General features: G+C 41.8%; 1 protein-coding gene and 1 pseudogene across 1 annotated transcript in view; one reads left to right on the forward strand and one right to left on the reverse strand.

Annotated features, from left to right (window-relative positions):
• The window catches only part of LOC126000521 (zinc finger protein 688-like), a 431,160-nt gene that overhangs the window by 347,806 nt on the left and 62,598 nt on the right, over positions 1-20,756 (reverse strand). The window lies entirely within an intron of this gene.
• Positions 16,119-16,218, forward strand: LOC126000542 (uncharacterized; annotated as a pseudogene).

Below are 20,756 nucleotides of genomic sequence, written 5' to 3' on the forward strand. Positions count from 1 at the left end.
CTAAGTCAATTATTTGCTCCTTTGGATTTTTCTAGAAATGCCATATATCTTATAGAGATTGTCATGACTCATTTTTATGTAGAATCTCTATTAGAATAAAACGTTGGAAATCAAATCTGGGTACCATACAGATATCTATTGAAAATAGAAAATACAATTTCAGATCTGCCCTTCAAGGTTCAAAGATCTGTTACCCTCAGAACTCTTGTTACTTATTTAAGTCAATAAAATCAACTTAAATGAATATTCATGAAATGCAAAGATTCATCATTGAAACTCTGGCCCTTTGATAGTAGATGCAACAGGACTAATCTGGATTCATGCTCAAGAGGAGAACTAAAAGTTTAAGAAAGTGAGACCATAGCCTACTGTGGTGGGAGGTCAAACCCCTTGTTGATGGTCTCCAAGTCAAAGAATGATTCCCAAAAAGATAAATTGAATCCCATTCTTCCGTCCCCCCTTTTGGGGGAGACTTTGATAATAATATCCGACGTGAATAATCAACGAGTGCAAAAGATTAGGGGGCCAAAGGTTCAGCAAGGAAAGTCTTTTGTCAGTTGCAACCAGCTCCAAAAAGCAAACCGTACAAGCCGTCAGTTCTGGCAAAAGAGCCCCCTATGCCTTCCCAACAAGCTATTTATTTGTTTCCTTAATCACCACCACCTGGAAGATCCAGGTGGGATGACAGGCAAAAACATTATTACAACAATCACACAACAATTCCCCCTTTTTTGTAAGCAAACAATAATAGTATACAATACAATAATAATATACAATACAATACAACACTACATAATTACAATTACAAACTTTAATAAAATATTAAATACTATAAAATTAAAAACATTAATTTCAATTAATTAAAAACATTTAATTACACTAATCATAATTTAAATATACTTTAAAAGATTTTAATCATAAAAAATACAAATATATAAGTTAAAATTTTTTTTTACTAAGTTCAAAGTTACTCTCAAAAAATAAGGAGTATAGAACTCCTAAAAGTCCAATCAAAGACATTTGATGAATCAGGAAATACGGGTTGTAACTTGATATAGAACACAGCACTGGAATAGTTAATGATGTATTCCCCAGTTCGATATCAGGAGGCTTGCAATTGTAATGAGATTCCTACAATTAAAACGTTAAGAAAGTGAGACCATAGCCTACCACTGTCTCTGTGCAAAGAGAGAAACTCCCACTTAGAAACTAGGCTAAAAGGACATGCTACTCTCAGATAACCCTTTAGCAGTGTTATTTACCATGTAAATCTGGAGCACCTCTAGGTGTGCCCCAGAACTAAAATGAAATGCATAAAAAACAATATATATGTGTGTGTGAGGAAAAACTTGGTGTTTGGAGCGCTTCCAGACTCATGGATTGAATGCTCACTAACCTCTCTATTTGATATTTTAATTCAGACTCTCCCCACTGGTGGGGGATTCCAGATAGGGTTAAAGGATGAAAGTACTTGTACAGTGCTTAATTAACCCAAGGTAGTTATTCAAAAGGCATTCATAAATGAAAGACTCTAGGGCAAAGCTTTTATGTTGGAGAAAGCAGTGTATGAGCTCTGAATGCTTTAGCTACCCAGCTATGTATTGCTATGTATTGCTGGGTATCCAAAATGGTCAGCATGTGCAAAGCAAATTCCCTACTCTCTGTGCTATAATTCCAGCCCTATCCAATCCCTTATTTATTAAATTTTATATACCTTATTGCGAAGTTCCAGGGCTGCAGGGCCATAGGACGAGAGGCTCAAACCTGCCAGGACCACAGTTACAATTTCAGCTGGAGTCCTGGTGACTCAGCTGCCAGGTTGGGCCTTCTGCCCACCCCGGATGCCAACATTTAGCAATAACCCACTGAAACCTAGAAGGAGAGGAAAAATGAAGTCCGAGTGTACTTTTTATTTCTCCTGGTGTCTGAGGCCTGCCACTGGCACAGGCAGATTTCAGAGTGTGGGTGGAATTCACGAGCCAGAGTTGTCCATAGAGAGCTTAGGTCCAAAGAAGAAAGAGAAAGGAATAGATAGAAAGCAGGCAGCATCTCTTCGATGTTATTATCTCTGGACTCTGCTTGTCACTAGCCTAAGCTAACTTGCCAAGGTCCAACTTTTTTCCTTTTATATCCAGCATGGCAAGGGGGTATGTCCAGGGTCATGTGCATGTTCAATTTTCTTTCTTTCTTTTTTTTGGGGGGCCACACCCGGTAACGCTCAGGGGTTACTCCTGGCTATGCGCTCAGAAGTTGCTCCTGGCTTGGGGGACCATATGGGACGCAGGGGGATCGAACCGCCGTCCGTCCAAGGCTAGCGCAGGCAAGGCAGGCACCTTACCTCTAGCGCCACAGCCCGGCCCCTATCATGTTCAATTTTCATTCAGTGGGGTCATCCAAGGATAAGTCAAAATGTAACTACCATACATCAACAGCTATGTTTTTGTCTGCTTTTCTGCACAAGACAGCAAGAAGGCACCATCGAACACAATCTCCAGGGCCCAAACCTGGTAAGGTTCCCACCCAATAAGGTGGATCCAAAGGATCATGGCCACACACATATTCTAACCCACAAACCCTAGCTCAGCACATAGTAAAACCACTATACAAGTATTGCAGTGGGAAAACAATGCAGGGCAATGCCACGCATGAGTTAAGATGACCTGAAAAGTACCAAGCACCTAGTTCGCCTCATGAATAAGGAGTTTACAATTTTAACATGGAGGAACTCAAAGTAAGTGTAGATCAAGCTGAACAAACTACAATGTTATAACTCAGAACTGAAACAACACGTCTGAAAAACTCAGTAGATGAAATGAAAACCTCAGTGAAAAGCCTCTTCAATGGAGAAACAGCAGCTGAGGACACAGTTAGTAAGGATGAGATGCAGAACAACTCCACACAGCAGAAGTGATTGGAAAAGAACCTTAAAACATATGATCAGACAATTAATAAACTACTCAAAAATGTGAACAGATGAAAATAGAAGTCTTTGATAAATTCAACAGAAACAACATTGAAATCATTGGAGTCCCAGAGACCCTGGAAAAGAACATTAAGGGGAAGAGTTGTAGGAAATGTGAGAAGAGGAAGAGGAGGAAGAAGAAGAGAAAGAAGAATAAAAAAAATAGAAAGGGGCTGGAGCAGTGGCTCAAGCAGTAAGGCATCTGCCTTGCCGGAGATAGCCTACAATGGACCGCAGTTTGATCCCCTGTCATCCCATACAGTCCTGAAAGCCAGGGGCGATGTCTGAGTGCATATCCAGGAATAATCCCTGAGTATTACTGGGTGTGACCCAAAATAAAAAAAGAAGTGGAAGAAGAGAAAAAAGAGGAGAAAGAGGAAGAAGGAAAAGAGAAAAAGGACAAAGAGGAAGATGGAAATGAACAGGAGGAGAAAGAAAAAAGAGGAAGAAGTAGAAGAGGAGGAAGAAGAATAAGAAAAAGGAGAAGAAAGGAAAAAATGAACTGTATATACCGTATTTGCTGGTGTATAAGACGACTATTGAAACGGAAAAAGTCAACCGAAAATCGGGAGTCCTCTTATACGCCAAGTATATCCTGAAAAACATCTCAATATACTGATAAACATAAATCATTTGGATATTGCCACGAAACGGATTTTCCAACTCAATCCTGCACCAATCACTGCAAGGCTGCTCGGACCGCCTCTCTAACTCGGCCAATCCAAGCAGCCTTTTGATGCATGCAAATTAGACAATGTTCTGGAATCGAATCTACACTGTCAAAGCCTGCTCAGATGGGCCAGTGTCAGAGAGGAAGTCTATTACAGTAGAACCTTTGAACCTTTGCTTGTTGTGATTGGCTCACTGTGGTACATACAGTTGCAGCACAGGAACTTTCTGTCGGATACAGCAAATATAGGCCTAAACCTATGTTTTAACTGCAAAATAAGGGGGTTTTCTTACACGACTAGTTGTCTTATATGCCAGCAAAGACGGTATTTTAATTTCTTTTCTTGTAATAGTATCTTTGTTTAAGCACCGTGATTATAAACATGTTTGTAGTTGGGTTTCAGTTTAAAAAAAAAAAACTGCTAACTTTTAATATTATATTTTCTTGAATAAATACTGGTACTTTATTTACTATGTTTCATCATTGAGGTTTTTTTTTTTTTTTGGTTTTTGGGTCACACCTGGCAGCGCTTAAGTGTTACTCCTATCTCCACACTCAGAAATCGCTCCTAGTAGACTCAGGGACCATATGGGATGCCAAGATTCAAACCACCGTCCATCTGCATGCAAGGCAAGCGCTTTACTTCCATGGTATCTCTCAGTCCCCCACGATTGAGTTTCTGTCATAACAATGCCTATTTTTATCATTGATATGCACTGTTTCGAATTAGCTCTCTCACCTGTTAGCGTCTGGCCATAAATTTACTTCTTTCTCTGTTCCATTTTCAATTTGAGACACTAGCTTATACTGTTGGTAATGAGGGTGCAATATTCATACAACTTCATTTCATTTTAGCACAGTTTTTTTCCAGTGTGATAGTTTCAGTTTTCACTGTCACTGTCAGAGTGGTCCCTTCTATAACATACGTGTGTTGCTACACAATTTATATCAAGCTTACACATCACTGGTTCTCCTGATTCTCATTTCTTTTATCTCTAGATATTCTTGTCATACTATCTTATTTTTCCTTTTATCCCACAAATGAGTGAGATACTTCTTTGTCTATTTCACTCACTCTGAGTAGAATTGCAATCTTCTAATTTGTATAAGACTTAGGTTCCTGCCAGAACTAACAATTTTATATGAGTACAGAAACCACCCATGGGTGGTTCACTTTAAGTACAAAGCAAGGACAGATAACTCTGGCTCTCTGGAGCCAGTCCAACCCAGGTTTACATGTAAGACAGTCTCTGTTTTGGGGTTAATCCAAGTTGTCAATGAACAGACACAAAGAAACCAGGGATGGTCTTTGGTTTGGGTAAAACAAGGTGTAACCTGTAACTATTCATGTGCATATATTTATATATACCAAAATTATTTATTTACTCGTTTGAACTCAGGCAATTTTGTTGGTTCCACATTATGGAATCGCTGGAATGATCACTGAGAGTTCATAAAAAAATTAAAGAAGAAAAATTAAGTAATTGATGTTTTAGAGCAATAGACCATAAGGGTACCTTTATAAAACTTTTTATTTAGGGACCCCACATGGCAATGTTCAAATTTTCCTCCTGGTCCGCATGACATAATTACTCCTGGTTGCCTCAGGTACCCTATCGGATGCCTGAGATTGAAACCAGAATGGTCACCTGTAAAGCATGTTTTGCCCTGCACTATATCCTATAGCTCCAGCCCTAGATGGGAAATTACATAGCAAAATGGGCATTCATTTTTAGTTCTTTGGCAGTTTTGGAAGAAAGACATCCTCAGATCAGTGGAATAGACTTGAATTTTCAGAGACTGTTCCCCAGACATACAATCAGCTAACATTTGATAAAGGGGCAAGAAATTAAAAAAATAGAGCAAGGAAATCCTCTTCAACAAGTGGTGTTGGTACACCTGGTTAGTCACTTGCCAAAGAGCAAACTCGGACTCCCAACTAACATCATGCAGAAAGGTCAAATTTAAATGGTTTAAAGAACTTGATATCAGGCCTGAACCATAAAATATATAGAACAACATGTAGGTAAAACACTCCATGACATTGAGACTAAAGGCATCTTTAAGGAGAAAACAGCACTCTTCCAACAAGTGGAAGCAGAGATAAACAGATGGGACTATTTTAAGCTGAGAGTGTTCTGTGCCTCAAAGGAAATAGTGCCTAGGATACAAAAGCCACCCACATAATGGGAGAAACTATTCACCCAATTGGGGAAATCTTATGTGAGCAAAGAAGTTCTTATCGAGTAGAGATAGGAACTCATAAATTTTTATATTGCATTGGGGTCTTACACCCTGTGCACTGGTCATAGTGACTGCGCTTAGGTTTCAGAAGATCAGACATTGACCATTCAACCCTGAACCTTGGAGTCCGTCTATGGAAACAACACAGTTTCTACACCAGCATCAGGAATCGGACTTCTACAAGGGAAGATCCTATTGCTGTCCAGGCATTGTTTTACTCCAGAGTGGGTCATTGACACGGGACAACTTGAGAACTTGATAATAGCAGCAACCTGCTTTCAGGGGAGGGTTCTCTGCATTGCCACCTACTTATGAGATGAAATCAGAATACACTCTGCATCACACAAACTTTGACTTTTGACATAGGATCTGTAGAGAAACCAGGATCAATTACTACAGAAACCTGAGAGCAAGAACCGTGATTTTGAAAAGCTTTTATTGGGACCACAGAGAAAGACTTTTGGGTTAGACAACTTAACATGCTTGAAGCCTGAAGTTGGTCTGATGCCAGGATACTTCATGAAGAAGGTCTCATTGTTTTTAGGCCAAAGGTTTTTATTTCTATTTCCCCCAAATTTTGCTCTGCCTATGCAAACAATAACAACTGTGATACACCATATTTATTGTTTTTGTCTCTTTAAAAAAGATAGCTTACTAAACCTCTGCTATTGCATTAATGACTTTATTAGTTACAATAAAGTTCACAAATATACTTGATAATTAGCTTTCTCCTCTTTCTTTTTTCTTCTCTTCCATTTTATTTTTTGGTTTTACTTTCTATTTACATTTTCTTTTTCTTTTCTTTCCTTTTTTGGTTCTTGGATCACACCCGGCAGCGCTCAGGGCTTACATGGAAATCTATTCTTACATAACTGGAACTTTTTTCAGTTCTGTTTTAGTGACCTTATCTTTGATGGCAAGTTAATGAAAAAACTTTTTAATGTTTGGGTTTTTTGTTTGTTTGTTTTTGGGCCACACTCGGCAGTGCTTAGTGGCTACTCCTGCCTGTACACTCAAGAAATCGCTCCTGGCAGTCTCGGGGGGTGCATATGTGATCCTGGGATTCAAGTCACCATCCTCTGTATGCAAGGTTAAGCACTACATCTATGCTATTTATCCGGCCCCCAAAAAACGGTTTAAAATTTTTTTTTGGTTTTTAGTGTTTGGGCCATTCCTGGCAGCGCTTAGAAGTTACTCCTGTCTCTACATTTAGAAATTGCCCCTGGCAGGCTCGGGGAACCATATGGGATGTCTGGATTTAAATCACCATCCTCCTGATTTCAAGGCAAATGCTTTCCCTTCATGCCATCTCTCTGGCCCCAACTGTTTTAAATTTTATTTTCTCTCAAATGGAATAAATAATAATAATAATAATAATAATAATAATAATAAGTAGAGTGAATGTCAATATGAATATCGCCTGGGGGACAATTTGAGAGTATCTAGGACAATTAAAAAAGAAAAATAAGCTAATTGATGTTTCAGAGGAAAATGCTACAGTGAGGTATTTTTTAAAAATTATTTTTGTTGGTGCCCTAGTGGTGGTGCAGGTGGTAGGGCATCTGCCTTACACGCACTAACCTAGGAGAAAGGGTAGTTCAATCCCTAGGTCCCCCAAGCTGGAGCGAATGCTGAGCATATAGCCAGGAGTGAGCCCTGAGCATCAAGGATGTGGCCTAAAACAACAAAACAACAGCAACATATATAAATATATTTATTTATTTATTGGGGCCACAGATGGCAGAGTTCAAGGGTTCGTCCTGCCCTGCAGACAGGAATTCCTGCTGCTGCCTCAGGGCCTATAGTAGAAAGCTGGGATTTTCCCAGATTCAGCATTGGCCTTCCCTATGTCCCAAAGCTCCAGCCCCAGTTGGGAAATGAAGTGGCAAATATGGGCATGACTTTCCAGTCTTGGTGGGGGTATCCCCCTGGCTGGCACACCTGGGGTCACCGGCTCCACCCTGAGTCAGTTTCCTCCTAGGCAGAGAGTTCCATCGCCTGAGTCAAGTCCAGAAAAAAAGTCCACTTCCAGCCAGGCGGTGGCAGGTAACTAGTCGGAGCCTGGCCCTTTAAGACGCCGGCCGGAAGTCGTGTGACGTCGCGCGACCGCCATCTTGTTTCTTTGTTGCCGGACCGCGAGGGGGAAGCGCCGGCAATCCGGCCCCATCCGCCGCCTTCGGCCCCCAGACTGACGGTTTCGGGGTCCCCGCGGCTGCCAGGAAGTCTGGGGGCCGAATTCCTCTGCGCCGTCGGTCGAGGGGCCGCTCCACGCCCCGAGCTGCGGGTCTCGCCGGGTGAGCGCGGGGGGGCTTGGACCGGGCGCCCGGACCCTGCGGCCTGCGCCTCTCCTCGGTTCCCCGCGCTCCCCGGGGATCTTGGGGTTCGGCTTTAGGGCCTTCGCCGTGCTCTGCGCCCAGTGCAACCTCGGCCCGCGACGGCGAGAACTGCTCCGGGCTCGGCGCTGGTTTCCAGACGAGGAACATTTTCCTCCCCGAGTCCCGGAGCACTTTCCTCCCTCGCTCTGGGCTGGGGACCCGGCTTTGGGGGTTCTTGCAGAGGAAGACGACAGAGAGTGGGTGCAGGACAGTCCTTTTGCAAGGGGTGCTGGGCACCCCAACAGCTCAGGGGCACGTGGGTCCCTCCCAGGTCTTCACCTTGGATCAGCTGCCTGCGGGCGAACGCCCCCCTCTGCCCTCCTCTGCCCCCAACATCTGCTGAACACAAGCAGGAGAGTTTCTCCCAGTGACTCCCAAGTGCGCACAGGCCACACCATGGTCCTTGGTAATGCTGTGGATGTTCAGGTCATTGGGGGACAACAGGCTGTTGGGGCGCTCTCCTCTCCACAGGTTCCCTCCCAAGGAAGCAAACGCTGCATGCTGCTCCAGATGTGCAGGATCCGGTTAGGCCCCAGCGAGACCCAGCAGGAAGCAGCTGGACAGGGTTGTGCTCCTCCTGGTTGCTCACGCGGTGTCTGTTCTCCAGCAGTGTGTGCCATGGACCTTGCTGCTGCTCTTTGGGAAGGATCCAGGCTGCAGAAGATGGGCCCTCAGCGTCTGATGTCCAGTCCCCAGGTAAGGGGGCGCTAAGAAGGACCGGGGAGGGGGACAGGAGTGCACAGCCCCACAGGGACTGCATGCCCAAGATATATTTGGGAGGATTCTGGGGTGGAGTGGCTCCTGGCACACCTAGCAGGGACTCTGGTCTCTGCAGTTTAAGGCCACTTTGACCTTTGTTTGGTGTCTTGTGCTTTTATTCAAGGCCATGCCATAGGGTACTCAGACCCTTGCCAGGTCTCAGTGTTCTGGGTCACCCCTGGCAGGTCTAAGAACCTTTTGGATGCCAGGCTCCAGCGTTGAGCTGGTAATATGGTCCTGCATGTTGGTGAGGAAGGAGACATTGAGTCCATGATTTCTGTACGAAGCATTATTCCTGCCTTATCTGGAGAAAATCTCTGATTTATTTCTACTTGATGGCAACAACTGAAAGGAAATTCTCCTGGCTCTGCCATCTGAAATCATATCCTCCAGGCAGGTGGTCATATAGGCTGTTGTGTATTCCGCCTGGGACAGTGCCTTCCATAGCGAGTATGAAGCAGATAGTCTCTTTGTTCCAGCACAAGGATCTTCTGTATTAGGCTGCTTCTTCAATGCCAGGACCATATCTGTGCCCAAGTTTACAGACTCGGGCCGGGCGGTGGCGCTGGAGGTAAGGTGCCTGCCTTGCCTGCGCTAGCCTAGGACGGACTGCGGTTCGATCCCCCGGCGTCCCATATGGTCCCCCAAGAAGCCAGGAGCAACTTCTGAGCGCATAGCCAGGAGTAACCCCTGAGCGTCACAGGGTGTGGCCCAAAAAAACAAAAAAAAACAAAAACAAAAAGTTTACAGACTCACTCAGGATTCTGCATGTGTGTCTGACAGTCTCTCCAAGGGATCTGTAATTCTAGAATCCTGATGAAGAATTTTATGCTTTACTTCAGAGAACATTGCAAGTTCTATTTCTGTACTGCACTTCCCTATATGTTTGGTTTGGTTTTCGTTTGGTTGCTTGGTACTTTCCATGTATCTGCTTGTTTTGTTTTCTGTAGAATTTTGAGCCATTTGGCTGTGCTCAAGGCTTTTCCTTGAGTCTATACAGAGAGTTCACTCCTGGGGATTTCAGGGGGCAATGACCTGTGCCTGAGATTGACTCCAGGTTGTCCCCCTCTGTGCCCTCCCTGGCATTATTGCTCAGGCTCAGGACATGCAGCTCAGCTCTTTTGTCCTTCACTCAGCAGAGTCAGGCTCCTTCATACAGCCATAATTCTCCTCAGGAAACCAAGATGCATTTCTAAAGGCTCCTTGTCTGCAGTCTTGTGGTATGTGGTTCTCATTGGGGAACAGGGACAAAGGATCGTTTTGGAAGCCATAGTGGCTGGGATTCAGGTATTTTAACATACTCTGGGACATATTTATTTTCAGTGAACTGTGAGTGTTGATAAGCCAAAGCACATATTTGATTCACTCACAAGACCCTCAAATTACCATCTTGCTGCTTGTATCCCGGGCAGATGGTCTCTGGAGACAGTAGGGATTAGTGTGTATTTTGCATTTTGAGCCACAATTCGAGTTACTGTTTCAGCCCTCTTCCTTTGTAGCCAGGGATTTAACCCAAGAGTGTTCAGTGAACCGAGTACAGAGATGGGCCATGTGTGATGATTGCAAAGCCACACTTGCATGTACATTCTAGAATACAATCTGCATATCATGTTGGCAGATCAGGCTTTCTACCATAAAGTCTGGTGACCTTCCATTCTGGGTGCCCATTGAAAGAGGATCTAGGAGGGTTAGTTCTCGTGAGGACATAAGGTAATATCCTTGAGTCAGACTGGGGCACTGTGAATTACTATTCTCTCCTCAGTCCCCTGAATGAGCCTTGGCCCTCAACTCCTCTGTCTGTGCTTAGGACATGGTCTCCTTCCCTGTGGTGGCTGTGATCTTCTCCCCGGAGGAATGGCTGTGCCTGGATGCCTCTCAGCGGAAGCTCTACAGAGACGTGATGCTGGAGACGTATGAGCACCTGCGGGCAGTAGGTGAGAGCTGTGGGGGTGTCTCTGCTGTGGGATACATCCTGGGGTGACAGGGAGCTGCCAGGATCATGCTGGGATCTGGTTTCCACAGGGGAAGTGATTCTGCATAGCCGAATGTCAAGATCCCTCCCTGTTGTTCAGCCTTCCAACTCCTGACTTTATTTTCAGATGAGTCCAACTTTCTATTTTTAAATGTCTCAGTGACCAGTCAAATCAGACATTTTGTCAGGGTTTGCCTACCTGTGCCAAACTGGGTTTCATCCCTGGCTCTGTCTATGTACTCCTAAGTCTTCCCGATGTCCTCCACGGGCACAGAGCCAATATTTGTCCCTGATTACTGTGGGTTTGGCCAAAAGCACATGGAATTGTGGGATCTTAGCCTGACCTGCAGTGCTCAGAACTGTTCTGGATTCTTATCAGTCTTCTCAGGTTTTGGAGATCATCTTGGGTATCGGTGATGTCTCTTGACTTGCCCTTTTTTATTTTTACATGTTCATGAGACGACAGCATTGAAAGCCAATTAATGGGGCCAGAGAGATAGCATGGATGTAGGCATTTGCCTTGCTTGCATGCAGAAGGTGGGTGGTTCGAATCCCTGCATCCCAGATGGTCCCCTAGTCTGCCAGGGCCGATTTCTGAGTGTGGAGCCAGGAGTAACCTCTGAGCGCTGCTGGGTGTTATACCCAAGAATTTAACCCAAGAGTGTTAAAACTCAAAAACCAAAAAAAAAAAAAAGAAAAAGAAAAAGTCACGTAATTTCTTTCCATGATTTCAAAGATCCACACAATAGCACATCCTGAGGTTCCCAGTGCTTCCTATTGGGCAGTGATGATGTCCCTTCATAAAGTGTCCCAAATGTCCCTGCATACAGAGCATGTTTCCCAATCCTTTGCATCCTCTTCCTATCCTGGAAAGTTTGACTTGAAACTTACCTGTTAAAATTTCCTACTAAACAAATCCAAAAAAGGATGGGCACAACTACATCCACATAAGGAAACAGAGAATGCAAGTTATAAGGATATTATATCTAAGGAATACACAAGGAAATATATATATATTCTTTTTAAGTCTATTGAAATACTCTAGGCAGGGAATAAAATTCAAACCACAGCTTCAGAGTGTGACTGGGCTTTGTGGAGTTTGTGTAACGGCTCCCAATTGTAAAGAACAGTGTAATGTCCTCTATGTAAGGGTGTCTCAAAAGCAAAATCAAGTAGTGAGTTGCAGTCTGCAGAAAAGGGAGGTGGGAGAAAGGGGGCTGTCAAGAGCAAATCAGCTGTGACAGCTGCATCTTCTACTGTCCTTTTGCTTTGGGAGCTGGCTTGATGCAAGTTGGAGAGGGGGTATGTTCCATTTCCTCAGCATTAGGAGCTGAGGGTAAAAACAATTAAATACGGAGAAATAACAGATCAGAGAGGGAGAAGGAAAGGACCCAGAAGGATTTGTAAAGTGTTTAGCGGGGTCAGGGAAGGGTTCTATTTGTAACAGTGGAAGGACTGTTTACAATATAGGCATGTACAATACAGGTGGGCCCTAGACAGAGGTAGCCATCACACACACAGTCACACATATATAGACAGTGAAGATCGACCCGTCAGTTGTACTTGAAAAACTGATCTGGTGCAACAGGTCAGACTGCTTAAATAATATCAAGCTGACCGGTCAGATGGAGAATTTTCCATTTCAAGTAAAATTATGATTGGTGAGGATAAACATTGCTGATAAAAGTGTTTTTGGGTTAGATTGTGCATAGAGCGTTTTTAAAACAATCATGATGCGTCTTGATCATCTAGGTTCCTTTCCTGAAAGAAACTGAGAACATGGGCATTATGATATATGGCAATAGTAATCTAGGTTTAATTGAAAATAAATTGCAAAACCTACTAAGTGAATTAACACGAGCGTGAGTCCATTATGGCATATGTTTAATGATAGTGGAGACTTTGGACATACTTATCCTACTCCTTGACCTTCGTGGAAAACATTTTAGTGTTTTGCCATTAAGAATAATGCTGGCTGAGAGATTTTTATAGAAAACTTATTCTCTTGATGAAGATTATTTACACAACTGTTTTGCTGAGGGTTTTTTTCTTCAGTGAGTGTGAATATTTTATCAAATGCCTTTTCTGCTTTGATGCTTTTATCCTTTTAATTATGTGGAATATGATGTGGATTGATTATATACTGGACCATCCATGCATCCTTTAGATAAAACACTCTTGAACCCCAATTAAATTTTTTTGTATTTGTTTGTTTTATGACCACACCTGGTGACATTCTGGTTACTCCTGGCTCTGCCCTCAGAAATCACGGGGTAGAGCGGTGCTGTTAGAGGTAATGCCTTGCACACAGTAGCCAAGGACGGACCATGGTTCAATACCCCGGCATCCCACATGGTCCCCCCCAAGCCAGGAGCGATTTCTGAGCACATAGCCATGAGTAAACCCAGAGTGTCAATGGGTGTGGCCCAAAAACAAAAGCAAACTAACAAAAAAGATATCACTCCTGGCTTGGTGGACTATGTGGGACGCTAGGGGATCAAGCCGCCATTTCTCTTAGTTTTGGCATATGTAAGGCTAATGCCCTATTGCTTGTGCCACTGCTCTGGCCCCACCATATTTAATCTTTTTGTTGTATTGTTGGATTCGATCTGTTGAGATTGGACTATAGATTTTTCTTGGTATTATCTCTGTACACTTTGGGAATGAGTGTGATACTATTTTAGAAAGTATTTGGAGGATTCCCATCTTTTTAGGATCAATGGTAATCGGTAAGTCTTCTCTGTTTGATAAATTTCATCTGTGAAGTTTTGTAATTACTGTTTCGATTTTCTTGTGATAGACCGAATTAGGCCTCTACTTCCTCGTAATTCAGTATGGAGATGTGATATTTTTCTAGAAATCTGTCCATTTCCTTTTGGCTATCTAGCTTAACTGAACACCATTGTTCAAAATAAGCTCTGAAGGGAAGGGGTAGGAAAAATAAGCTCTTGTGATGTCTTGGATTTCTTGAGTTTCTGTAGTAATCTGTCCTATTTCATTACTGATTGAATTTATTTGAATATTTCCCTTCCTTTCTGGTGAGTCTGCCAGCAGTTTGTCTATCTTATTTATTGTTTGTTAAAAAAACTTATCAACTGGTCTCTCTAATATTTCATTTTTTTTCTATATTGTTGATTTCTGCTCTGTTTCTGGTTTTTTTTTTGGGGGGGTTGCTTTTTGATCACACTTGGTGGCGTTCAAGGGTTACCCCCTGAATTACTCTCAGAAATTACTCCTGCAGGCTCAGGGGTCCATATGGAGTGCTGGGGATTGAACAAAGTGCTTTCAGATTTGTGGCATGTGAGGCAAATTTCCTATGGCTGTGCTATGGCACCTGCCCCTGCTCTGTTTTTTTTTTTTTTTTTTTTTTGATTTTTTGCTGAGCTTATATTTGGTTTCTTGGCTCTTGGTCTTCAGATAACCACTTTCTCCAAAAATAAGATAGTGTATTATATTAATTTTTGCTCCCAAAGATGTGCTAGGTCTTATTTTCATCACATGCCTTATTTTCTTTTTTGTTTGTTCTTTGGGAGTCACACCCAGCACTCAGGGGTTACTCCTGGCTCTATGCTCATAAATTGCTCCTTGTGGGCTAAGGGGACCATATGGGATGCTGAGATTCGAACCAATGACCTGCATGAAATAGATGGCTAACCTCCATGCTATCTCTCCGGCCCCGAGATCTCTTATTTTCAATGAGAAATATGGTATACATATACTGTTAAATGAAAATAAAGGAAATTTATTAATTATATATGGTACAGCACCATGACTCTCCATTACGTCACTGGTTGCAAGAGGCCAGGCAGGGTGGCCCTTACAACCAGTTTATGGTAAATTATCATTCCAAGACTGAACCTAAGGGTCTTATTTTGGGGGGATTTCTTATATTTCACCCCGCAGGAAACCTATTAGGTAGGTCTTACTTTTTCAGAGGATGTTTTGGGCCCGGAGAGATAGCACAGCGGCGTTTGCCTTGCAAGCAGCCGATCTAGGACCTAAGGTGGTTGGTTTGAATCCCGGTGTCCCATATGGTCCCCCATGCCTGACGGAGCTGTTTCTGAGAAGACAGCCAGGAGTAACCTCTGAGCAATGCTGGATGTGGCCCAAAAACAAAAAACAAAAAAACAGAGGATGCTTTATTTTCACAAAACATAGTACATAAGGGGTCCCATTATGTTTTAGATTTTGGCTTTTTCTTTCTTATTGTAGGCCTCTATTACTATAAATTATACCCTAATTACTGCTTTTGCTCTGTCTCATAGATTTTGGCAATTTTTTTCTTTATTATCGTTTGTTTCAAGGAATCTCTATTTCCTGTTAGATCCATCTGTTGTTGAGCAGCATGTTGTTTAGTATCCAGGTGTTTGATTTTCCATTTATAGTCTGATAGGTTGTTTGGTATAATTTTTATATTTGTGAGTTTATGTAAGTTAGACTTGTGTCCTAAAATGTGATCTATTCTAAGGAAGGTTTCATGTGCCCTTAAGAAGAATGTGTATTCCACTTTTTGAGGTTTAAAGGCCCTGAATAGATTCATTAATCCTAGATTGTCTAGTGTCTCATGTATGGCTCTTATATCTTTGTTAGTGTCTCACCTAATGGACCTGTATATTGGCAATAATGGAATGCAGAAATCTCCCATTATGTCACATTTCCATTCATTTTTGTCTAGGTTTGTGAGCAAAAGCCTTATCTATTGCTGGCTCTATGTTTGATGCATAAAAGTTGATCAGGGTTAGTACTTCTTGGTCTGTTGCTCCTAGGATCAATAACTAGTGCTCATCTTTGTCTTTAAATACTTTCCTGAGACTGCATGCAATTTGGTCTGCTATAAATATGACTGTCTCAGCCTTTTTTTTTCCAGTAGCTTGTATCATTGTATTCCATCCTTTTCCTTTGAGCCTGTGTCTATCATGAACTTTGAATTATATTTTCTGCAGGCATCAGGTGACAGGATTTTATATCCTGATTCAAACTGCTACTCTGCCTTTTAATGGGAGACTTTATTTCATTGACATTGAAGGAAACTTTTGACAGAAAAGGCTAGTTTGCAATTCTTTTGTAGGACTGTTGTTACAATTGGGGATTTGGTTTAAGTAATTGCTCCTTGAGTAGTTCATTTAGTTTGTTTATGTGTTCTCTTCAGCAGCACATATACTAAAATTGAAAGAGAAGATTAACATGGCCCCTATGTAAGGATGGCATGCAGATTTGTGAGTGTTTCATAAAATTAAAACAAAAAGAGAATTGGTTTGTTTAGCACTATATTCTGAGGGGTATTTCTTGTTTGAGAATGTTTTTGACCTGCCCTCCCATGTAAATAATAGGTTCACATGATACTGATCGCCAGGTTGAAATTTTCTCTTATGCAGTAGAATTGATGTCGTTCCTCCTTTTCTTCCCTGAATTGTTTCAAATGGGAGATCTGCTTTGATTCATATGTCCTTTCTTTGTACTTAAGGTGATTCTTCCTTACTTCGATACTGCTTTAAAGAATTGATCTTTCTCTGTTTTTTGTTTGTTTGGACCAATATGTCTGTTAATGTTCTGTCAGCAAGTTTTGTTTAGCTATTTTTTTGCCACTTAGATTTGTACAGTAGCCTCTTTTCAGAGAGTAGGAAAGTTAGCTGCTATTATCTACCTTATACCTAATTCTTCTCTTTTCCTATTTTCCTCTCATCTGTTATTCCTCTAAATCGGAGATTATTTCTCTTTGTTCATTAAGCACCCTACATTTATTCAACTTTTTTCTCTCTTCGTGGGGGCTGTTTGGGCCACACCCGTTAGCCCTCAGGGGGTTACTCTTGCTCTCTGCTAAGAAATCACTACTGGCAGCCATGGTGCACCATATGGGATTTCAGGATTTGAACCATCAATGGTCCTGGGTAAGCAACTTGCAAGGAAAATGTCTTACTACTATGCTATCTCTCTAGCCTTAATTTTTTTTTGTTTGATTTTCAGGTCATGCCGGGAAGCCTTTAGGGGTTACTCCAGGTTCTGTACTTAGAAATCCCTCCTAGTAGTCTTATGAAACCAGATGGGATGCTAGATATTGAGCCACAATCTCCTGAATTAGTCACCTGCTAGGTGAGTGCCCTACTGTTGCTCACAGTATCTCTCCCGACCCTCCCTCCCTCCTTCCTTTCCCTACCTTCCTTCCTTCCTTCCTTCCTTCCTTCCTTCCTTCCTTCCTTCCTTCCTTCCTTCCTTCCTTCCTTCCTTCCTTCCTTCCTTCCTTCCTTTTTCCTTCCTTCCTTTTTCCTTCCTTCCTTCCTCTCTTCCTCCCTTCCTTCCTTTTTTTCCTTTTTAAAATGCCACATCCGATGATGCTCAAAAATTGCTTCAGCTTTCATTGAGCATATAGCACAGCTGGGATCGAACCACTTCCCTGCCTAGTTTAGGTGCTTGCAAGGAATTCGCCCTTCTACTTGAGCCACTGCTCCCACTCAGCTCTCCTTTATGTTTTGATTTATTTAATCTGCTCTGGTTTGTAATTTGTCTTCAAGATTTTCAATGCGATTTTCTACCTTGTAATTCTAGCCATGGTGGTTTGCTGACATGTTTTTCAGTCCTTCAACTTCAGTTGTATGGAGTCTCATTTTCCAAAATATTTCTTTGAGTTGGTTGAATTGTCCAGCTTTAGATTACTTTTTTTCTTTTTTTATTCCCAGCTTTAAATTTCTTAAAGTTTGCTGGTTAGTAACCTCTATTTCTTTGCTAAAACATTAAGTATTTATTTTAGATTCTCCTCTATAAGGTTCATGCATTATGGTGGACTTGGCATTTGCCAGGATTTCTCTCTATATTCTTTTTTTTACTTTCTCCAGAAGCTTGAGTGCGTTGCAGTGTTTCTTCTTTTTTTGAAACTTTTTATCTTTATTTAAACATCTTCTTTACATATATGATTGTGATTAGCTTTCAGTTATGTAAAGAACACCCCCTTCACAGTGCAACATTCCCACCACCAATGTCCCAAATCTCCCTCCATCCCACCCTACCCCCACCTGTACTCTAGACAGGCTTTCCAGTTCCCTCATTCATTCACATGCTTATGGTTGTTTTCTGTGCAGATATTTCTATAACTGCACTCACCACTCTCTGTGGTGAGCTTCATGAAGTGAGCTGGAAGTTCCAGCCCCCCTCTCATTGTCTCAGGATGTTGCAAAAATGACTTTTATCTTTCTTAAAAGCCATAGATGAGTGAGATTATTCTGCGTCTCTCCATCTCCCCCTCTGACTTATTTCACTCAGCATGATAGATTCTATATACATCCATGTATAGGAAAATTTCATGACTTCATCTCTCCTGACGGCTGCATAATATTCCATTTTGTATATGTACCACAGTTTCTTTAGCCATTTGTCTGTTGAAGGGCATCTTGGTTGTTTCCAATGCCTGGCTATTATGAATAGTGCTAAAGTAAATATAGGTGTCAGGAAGGGGTTTTGTATTATGTTCTTGTGTTCTTAGGGTATATCCCTAGGAGTGGAATAGCTGGGTCAAATGGGAGCTCAATTTTCAGATTTTGGAGGAATCTCCATATCACTTTCCATAGAGGTTGGACTAGACGGCATTCCCACCAGCAGTGAATTAGAGTTTCTTTCTCTCCTTATCCCCGCCAGTACTGATTTTTCTCATTCTTTATGATGTGAACCAATCTCTGTGGTGTGAGATGGTATCTCATCATTGTTTTGATTTGCATCTCCCTAATGTGTAGTGACGAGGAGCATTTTTCATGTGCCTTTTGGCCATTTGTATATCTTTTTTATTAATGCGTCTGTTCATTTCTTCTCCCCATTTTTTGATGGAATTAGATGTTTTTTCTTGTAAAGTTCTCTCAGTGCCCTATATATTTTGGATATTAGCCCCTCATCTGATGGGTGTTGGGTGAATAGTTTCTCCCACTCGGTGGGTAACTCTTGTATCCTGGACACTATATCTTTTGAGGTTCAGAAGCTTCTCAGTTTAATGTATTCCCATCTGTTGATCTCTGCTTCCACTTGTTTGGAAAGTGCAGTTTCCTCCTTGAAGATGCTTTAGTCTCAATGTCATGGACTGTTTTACCGACCTGTTGTTCTGTATACCTATGGTATCACGTCTTTAGTCTCAATGTCATGGACTGTTTTATCGACGTGTTGTTCTATATATCTTATGGTATCAGGTCTGATATCAAGGTCTTTAATCCATTTGGATTTTACGTTTGTATATGATGTTAACTGGGGGTGTATGTTCGTTCTTTTGCAAGTGGCTAACCAGTTCTGCCAGCACCACTTCGTGAAGAGGTTTTCCCTGCTCCACTTAGGATTTCTTGCTCCTTGGTCAAAAATTGGGTAACTGTATGTCTGGGGGACAATGCCTGAGAACTCAAGCCTATTCCACTGATCTGAGAGTCTGTCTTTATTCCAATACCAAGCTGTTTTGATTACTGTTGCTTTGTAGTGCAGTTTAAAGTTGGGAAAAGTAATGCCTCCCATTTTCCTTTTCCCTAGGAGTGCTTTAGCTATTCGAGGGTGTTTATTGTTCCAGATGAACTTCATAAATATTTGATCCACTTCTTTGAAGATTGTCATGGGTATTTTATGGGGATCCCATTAAATCTGTATAATGCTTTGGGGAGTATTGCCATTTTAATGATGTTAATCCTGCCAATCTATGAGCTGGGTATGTGTTTCCATTTCCGTGTGTCCTCTCTTATTTTTTGGAGCAGGGCTTTATAGTTTTCCTTGTATAGGTCCTTCACATCTTTGGTCAAGTTGACTCCAAGATATTTGAGTTTGTGTGGCACTAATGTGAATGGAAATCCTTCTTGACTTCCTTTTCCTCCGTATCATTATTGGTGTATAAAAGTCCATTGATTTCTGTGTGTTGATTTTGTAGCCTGCCACCTTGCTATATGCGTCTATTGTATCTAGAAGCTTTTTGGTAGAGTCTCTAGGGTTTTCTAAGTAGAGTATCTTGTCATCTGTAAACAGAGAGAGCTTGACTTCTTCCTTTCCTCTCTGGATTCCCTTGATACTTTTCTTGCCCAATCGCCATAGCAAGAACTTCCAGTAATATGTTGAAGAGGAGTAGTGAGAGTGGACAGCCTTGTCTTATATACAAATTTAGAGGAAAGGCTTTTATTTTTTCTGCATTGAGGATAATATTTGCCACTCGCTTGTGGTAGATGGCTTCAACTAGATTGAGAAAAGTTCTTTCCATTCCCGTCTTGCTGAGAGTTTTGATCAAGAATGGGTGTTGGACCTTATCAAATGCTTTCTCTGCATCTACTGATATGATCATGTGAATTTTAATTTTCTTGTTGTTGATTTTGTGTACTATCTTGATAGATTTACGGATGTTAAACCATCCTTGCATTCCTGGGATAAAACCTACTTGGTCATAGTATATGATTTTCTTGATGATGCATTTGATCCTATTTGCCAGGATTTGGTTGAAGATCTTTGCATCAGAATTCATCAGGGATATTGGTCTGTAATTTTCTTTTTTGGCAGCATCTGTCTGGTTTTGGCATCGAGGTGATGTTGGCTTCATAAAAGCTGTTTGGGAGTGTTCCTGTTTTTTCAATTTCATGGAAGAGCCTGGCTAGGATTGGTAGTAGCTCCTCTTGAAATATTTAAAAAATTCATTAGGAAATCCATCTGGGTCTGGGCTTTTCTTTTTGGGCAGATGTTTGATTACAGTTTCAATTTCCTCAGTAGTGATGTGGGTGTTTAGATATGCTATATCCTCCTTACTTAAATGTGGAAGGATATAAGTGTCCAAGAATT

This window comes from Suncus etruscus, assembly GCF_024139225.1.
Source record: "Suncus etruscus isolate mSunEtr1 chromosome X unlocalized genomic scaffold, mSunEtr1.pri.cur SUPER_X_unloc_1, whole genome shotgun sequence".
In the NCBI taxonomy this organism is placed as follows: Eukaryota; Metazoa; Chordata; class Mammalia; order Eulipotyphla; family Soricidae; genus Suncus; species Suncus etruscus.